Source organism: Triticum dicoccoides, chromosome 6A (assembly GCF_002162155.2).
Source record: "Triticum dicoccoides isolate Atlit2015 ecotype Zavitan chromosome 6A, WEW_v2.0, whole genome shotgun sequence".
Lineage (NCBI taxonomy): Eukaryota > Viridiplantae > Streptophyta > Magnoliopsida > Poales > Poaceae > Triticum > Triticum dicoccoides.
Genome location: NC_041390.1, coordinates 197,511,640 through 197,519,177, shown reverse-complemented (window position 1 = coordinate 197,519,177; position 7,538 = coordinate 197,511,640).

The window sequence follows — 7,538 nt, the reverse complement described above, 5'->3', positions numbered from 1 at the left end:
ATGCTATCAAACCTACTCATGCAATGTTTGAGGGTTGAAATTAATGCATAAAAAATGGGTAATAAAGGGATATGATCAAAGTGTTACTTGCCTTGCTGACGATCTGAAAACCCTAGTGATTTGTAGTAGCACGCTTCGCACTTCGGAAACTCTATCATGAACAAACAATAGCGCACATAAGCACTCAAGCATAATATGCAAAGGTAAAAACTCAAGAGAAAAGATTTAAATTGAAAGTTCAACTAAAGAGCTTCGATTTACAAAAGGAATCAATCGAATCGGAGCTACGAAACTCAAACTGGGATAAAAAAGTACGAATTCAAATATGCTTGAAACCAATTTTAATTTTGTCAAAATCATGTTCAAGTTAATTATCTGGAAAGAGGGGAGCAAGACGAAGATTTTGGCGTTGGTTTCACTGGATTTGGACAAACAAGCAGAAAGTAGCGAGGGTTTGAAGATCAGAGACTAATCTGTGATAAAAGTATTTGCGAATAGGTCCCTAGCTGAAAAAATTAAAATAAAAAACCTAACGAATGAACGCTTGCTAATAGAACTAAACGAACAAATTCATTCGTTAACATAAACTAACCGATGAACATTCGTTAACTAACGAGCTAAAATATAAAAAATGATCTAACCTAAACCGAAAAAATGAAAGAAACCCGAGCTGTTTTTTTTGCGGTTTTTACCTTTTTTTTAAAACGGCGCAAGATCCAGCGCAGCTCCGCCGGCTTCGGCGGGTCCGGCGAGGCGGCGTGAGGCAGGGCAGCGAGTGGCGGGGTGCGGCAGGAGGAGGCAAAGGGAGGCGGGGAGCGGCGCGGGGCGACGGCATCGACGGGTGGCGGCGCGGCTCGGGGCAGTCTGCGGCATGACGGGGCTATGAGGAGGAGGGGTGGCGGCGGCAGCTTATAAAGAGGGGGTCGGCCCGGCTTGGAGAAGGGGCACGAGGCGGCGGCGGACTCGGAGTCCGGTCCGGACTCTGGTGAGCCGTGCGGGAGCGGGACTCCATCCCGGCGCGGGAAGGCGGCGGCGGTAGCAGGCCGGCTCGGCTGGGCCTTTGGCCGAGTCGGGCGAAGAAGTTTTATTTTAAATAAATTTAGCCCGAAAGAAAAATTGTAATAAAATATATAAAAAATCCTAAAAATACCAGAAACAATTTTCACCGTCCAAACCTAATATTTAGGACAGGATGAACATTTTTCTGGCCTAAAATGCAATTTGCAAAAATGCATATTTTTTCTAATTCAAATAAAATACAAATAAATAATAATTTGATTTTAAAATTTCTTCTCCAATATTCCTCTCTTATTGAAGAAGTCATTTTATCTTCTCTCTTTTATTTGCATTATTGGAAATAATTGGAGAGAAAAAATATTTAAATCAAATTGATCCTCTTTTCAAATTTGAGAAAAAATTCATATTCAACTCTCTCCTTGGGTCCTTGAGTTGCTTAAGATTTCTAGGATCACAACCAAAATGCAAACAAAATATGATATGCATATGATGACCTATGCATAACATCCAAATTGAAAATTGGGATGTTACAAACCTACCCCCCTTAAGATGAATCTCGTCCTCGAGCTTCGGATTGGCTAGAAAATAGGTGCGGGTGGTCTTTCCATAGGTCTTCTTCTCGCTCCCAGGTGACTTCTTCCTCGGTATGGTGGCTCGACTGAACTTTGCAAAACTCGATAACCGTGTTGCGTGTAACTCAGCCGGGCTTCTCCTCATAGGTTAGGTCACTTTACAATTGAATCGCACTATATCTCTTAGAGGAATATCGGCCATTTCAGCATGGCACTTCTTCAACTGGGAAACGTGAAACACATCATGAACTCCTGACAATCCTTCTGGTAACTCCAGCTTGTAGGCCACTTCTCCCATACGTTCCAAAACTCAGTATGGTCCTACAAATCTCAGGGCTAATTTTCCCTTAACTCCAAATAATTTAACTCCTCGAAGCGGTGACGCACGAAGATATGCTCTGTCTCCGACTTCATAGACTACCTCCTTGCATTTAGTATCGGCATAACTCTTTTGCCTGGACTGAGCTACTTTCAGTCTATCACGAATCAATTTAACCTTCTCTTCAGACTCCTTAATTAAATCTGGTCCAAACAACTAACGGTCTCCGACTTCATCCCACATTAATGGTGTCCTGCACCTTCTTCCATACGAAGCTTCAAAAGGGGCCATCTTCAAACTAGCCTGGTAGCTGTTGTTGTATGAGAACTCCGCGTAGGGCAAGTTATCATCCCAACTAGATCCATAATCTAGTGCACAATCTCTCAACATGTCCTCCAGAATCTGATTGACTCTCTCGGTATGTCCATCTGTGTGCAGATGAAAGGTTGTACTGAACTCTAGCCTGGTACCCAAAGTCTGGTGTAACTGATTCCAAAACTTCAAAGTAAACTGTGTTCCTCTATCTGATACGATGGTCCTCGGAACTCCATGCAGACATGCGATCCTGGTCATGTATATCTTGGCAAACTTCGCACTCGTATAAGTGGTTTTCACGGGGATAAAGTGAGCCACTTTGGTCAAGCGATCTACTACTACTCAGATGGAGTCATATCCTAATCAGGTCCTGGGTAATCCGACGATGAAATCCATGCCAAGTTTATCTCACTTCCATTTGGGTATCGGCATAGGCTGTAGTAACCCTACTGGCTTCTGATGTTCTGCCTTCACTCTCTGACATACATCACATACTGCTACATACTCGGCAATATCCTTCTTCATACCTGTCCACTAGAAACGTTCCTTCAAATCCAAATACATCTTGGTGTTTCTGGGGTGAATCGAGTATGGAGAGTCATGGGCTTCCTGAAGTATTAACTTCCTGATCTCCACATTATTGGGCACATATATATGGTCTTCAAACCATAAAGTTTAATGCTCATCCTCACGAAAACCCTTGGCTTTTCCTTTGCTCATCTTCTCATTTATCTCAGCAATTTCTTTATCATCCTTCTGAGCTTCTCGAATCTTTCCCAATAATGTGGACTGAACCTCCATTGCTGCAACAAAACCTTTTGGAACTATTTCCAAACAAAGTTCCTTGAGATCGTCAACTAACTCCTGCGGTAATCCTCCGCTTACGAGGGTATTGACATATCTCTTGCAACTCAAAGTGTCTGCTACGACATTGGCCTTTCTTGGATGATAATGTAGCTTCATATCATAATCCTTTATTAGCTCCAACCATCTCCTTTGCCTAAGATTCAACTCCTTCTGTGTCAAAATGTACTTCAAACTCTTGTGATCCGTGTACACATTACAACGGTTTCCAATAAGAAAATATCTCCAGGTCTTGAGCGCATGCACTACGGCTGCTAACTTCAAATCATGCATGGCATAATTCAATTCGTGAGGTCGAAGCTGGCATGAGGCATATGAAACAACTCTTTTGTCCTGCATAAGTACACCTCCAAGTCCTAGGCGAGAAGCGTCGTAAGAAACTTGGAAACCCTTGTGTATATCCGGAAGAATCAGCATTGGGGCTGTAACCAAACGTTTCTTCAACTCCTGAAAACTAGCCTCACATTCCTCAGTCCATTTGAATTTGGTGTCCATCTTCAACAACTCCGTCATGGGTTTCGCAATTTTTGAAAAATTCTCAATGAACCTCCTATAATATCCTGCGAGTCCCAGAAAACTGTGGATCTCTCCTACCAAGGTGGGTGCCAACCACTCAGTGATAGATTGAACCTTGGTAGAGTCTACTGCTATACCTTCTCCTGATTTAACATGTCCAAGAAATCCAACTTCCTTCAACCAAAACTCACATTTTCTAAACTTGGCGTATAGCTGATGTTCCCTGAGGTTCTCAAGAACTAAGCGCAAATGCTCCTTGTGCTCCTCTTCATTCTTCGAGTACACCAATATATCATCAATGAACACCACAACAAACTTATCCAAAAATTCCATGAACACCTTGTTCATCATACTCATAAAATAGGCAGGGGCGTTAGTCAATCCAAAAGACATGACCGTGTACTCATATAGCCCATACCTTGTGGTAAAAGCTGTCTTAGGTATATCCTGTTCTTGGATCTTCAACTGTTGGTATCCTGATCAAAGATCAATCTTGTAGAATACTTTAGCTCCCTACATCTGGTCAAACAAATCATTGATCATCGGTAGTGGGTACTTGTTCTTGATCGTCACTTCATTCAATGCCCGATAATCAACAACCATTCTCAAAGATCCATCCTTCTTCTCAACTAAGAACACCGGGGCTCCCCACGGTGATGAACTTGGTCGGACATAACTTTTCTCTAGTAACTCCTTAATCTGCTTCTTGATTTCCTCCAAATCATTTGCGAGCATCCAATATGGTCTCTTCGATATAGGTCCGGTGCTTGGCAACAGCTCTATTAAAAACTCTATGTCTCGATCTGGCGGCATGCCTGGTAATTCCTCTGGAAATACATCCGGGTAATCCCTCACAACAGGCACTTCTTCCTGAACAACTCCCGAGAGGTAATTCACTTGGGTCCTCCTTGGCGGATGCCTAGATACATACTTGATGCTCTTTCCCTCAGGGGTGGTGAGTAATATCGACTTGCTAGCACAGTCGATGTTTCCTCCGTACTTTGATAGCCAATCCATGCCTAGTATTATATCCAATCCTTGTGACTCCAAAATTATTAGGTCTGAGGGGAAAACATGTCTACCAATGGTTAATGGTAACCGATCACACCATCGGTTGGCCATATACTCTGCTCCTGGCGAGCTTACTAACATGGGTGACCTAAGGACTAAGGTTGGCAACTTAAACTTGTCCACAAATTCCCTTGATATGTATGAATGCGATGCACCAGTGTCAAAAAGAATGAGACTGGTAAGTGACTTAATCAAAAACTTACCAATCACTGCGTCAGGCTGATCTTCAACTTCCTCCACGTTGATGTGGTTCACCTGACCTCTGGTGAAGGGATTGGTCTTCTTCCTAGAGTTTCCATTTCCATTGCCATTCTTCAACCCAGAACAATCATTGGCGTAGTGTCCAGTCTTCCCGCACTTGTAACAGGTGACATGACTTAGGTCCTTCTTAGCAGGTGTTGCTGAGTTGGAACGGTTCTGGCTGCTGCTTCCTCCATTCCCATTTCCATTCTTAGGGCCGCTATGGTTATATGAGCTTCCTCCATTGTGGGTGTGGCCTCCATGGTTATGGGTATAACCTCCCGAGTTAGGGGTAAAGCGAGGCTTCTGCTGAGCTCCTGAATTATACTTCCCCTGTCCATACTTCCTTTTGTGGCTCGCTATCTGCTACTGATTGCCTTCTATCATAAGAGCCCTGTCTACCAACTCCTGGTAGTTGGCAAATGTTGCCACCATAAACTGCATACTCAGCTCATCATTCAGCCCTTCCATAAACTTCTCCTGCTTTGCGGCATCTGTGGCCACATCGTCTGGGGCATAGCGGGCTCATTTGCTGAACTCATCCACGTATTGCACCACCGTGCGATTCCCTTGGCGTAAGTTGCGAAACTCACGCTTTTTCATACTCATTTCTCCAGTTGAGACATGTGTTGTGCAGAAAGCTTGCTGAAACTGATCCCAAGCGACATTTGCTATAGGGAAAGTGACTGTGTAATTCTCCCACCATGAGTCTGATGGCCCATCCAGTTGGTATGCGGCAAAGCGCACCTTCTCAGCATCTATGCAACCTGCGGTGGTCAGCTCCCTCCCAATCCCGCGGAGCCAGTCATCAGCAACAATCGGCTCGGTACTACTGGAAAACACCGGCGGATTCAACCTCATAAAACGGGCTAAGTTGTCAACTGAATGTGGTGGCGGTGGGTTGTTGTTGTTGTTGTGGCCTTGGTTCTAGACTAGTAGCTGCATCAAGGCATTTTGCTGTTGGATCAACTAAGTGAGCTCCGGTGGGAAGACAAATCCGGGGTCATGTCTCGGAGGCATCTGATAGGTTTAGAGGGGTGAGAATAGAATATAGTGAGGTCTAAGGAGAAAATCACAACCCATATGCACATGAGGCAAACACATTCATTTCACACCACTCAATTCAAACAAGAGCATACAAACGATCTAATCTATCGTTACAAAATACTCGGACTATTACTATATACATGGGGAAATACTATTGATAATTTGGTGGTCGACTAGAAATTGTGATCGGTGGAAGATTCCATGATATCAGCTCCAGCTTTGTCTTCGTAATCATCATTGCTATTGGGGTCGGAATCGGTGTCGTCGATGATGATGTAGTCTTCAGGATGGTTGTCCTCCTCTGGCGCGGGATCTCCTAGGAATATTCTAGCTTCTTCTTCAGGTCTTCATTCTTCTCCAGTAGTACTGCAATTTCTTCTTCATATCTATAGCATGTAGACTTGAGTTCCTCTTCTAGCTCCATGTTCCTGGTCATCACTTTCTTCATGTCTATCATGCTGGCGCACATCTGGTTCTCCTAACGACAAATGTGTTGGTTTAACTCCTGGATATAGGCTGCAATGGATGTATCCCTCCTGGTGCAAATCATCTCACATTGCCCATCTCGGTGTCCACATATCTGGTAGATGGTGTCCTTAAGATCCTTGTGATATACCTCGCCGATGCGTCCCATGGTGATGTGGGCTGCCATGCTCTTTCCTAGACTCCAGGTTGGTGCATCAAAGGAAAACTCTATGGGCTCAGTAATTGGCATGAACGTCCTTCTTGGAACATGAACTCGAATCATCCAACGCTCTTCTTCAGGTAGAGTGGCGGTGTAGGTCCTGGTGAAGCTTGGTATTCCGATGTTTAGGTACCTAATGGGTTCCTTCAAGTGTCGTCCAAAAGGTGTGTCTTCGTCCGGATGAGAAAACTTGTTCCTTGGGTCCGCCATCTATAGAGTAGAAATGGAGAAGAGTCAGAAATGAGTAGAGGAGAGTGTCCTATGGCTTATCTTAGTGGTCGCGTACTACAGTCAGCGTGTGCTCTGATACAATCTTGTAGCGATCCAACCTCAGACGGTCAAATCTCTGTGTATAAGTGCCATCCTTGGATCGGTAATGCTGACACACATAGTACTCAAGGATTTATAACAGAGTTCAATCACACACTTATTACATCGAATGTCTCAAAAGAGAACTTATTACAGTAATATGGTTGAATGCCATCTAAATAAGATAACAATGGAAGCTTCGAAGGTAAATGAGTCCATCAACTCCAACCACATAGCTGAGTGTATGACAACGACCTAGAGCACCATACTCTTCATCTAAAAACTCTGCAACATAATACGTTGCAGCCTGTGTAGGTCACACATGGAATATGCTGGCAAAATAACACTATAGAGCAATGAACAGAAAACAACTATCACTACATGCATATATGGCTGGTGGAGGCTCTATGGTTGTCATTTGGAGAAAGCTAGTTTTTCCCTACAACAAAGGAATATATTTTATTTAACTACAAAGTTTGTTGAAAACATTGAGAATGGTACCCCATCTCAATCCCAAATTAATAATCAATAACCCAACAAATTAATTAAGTAAAGTGATGAGATCAACATAATAATTCAGGCA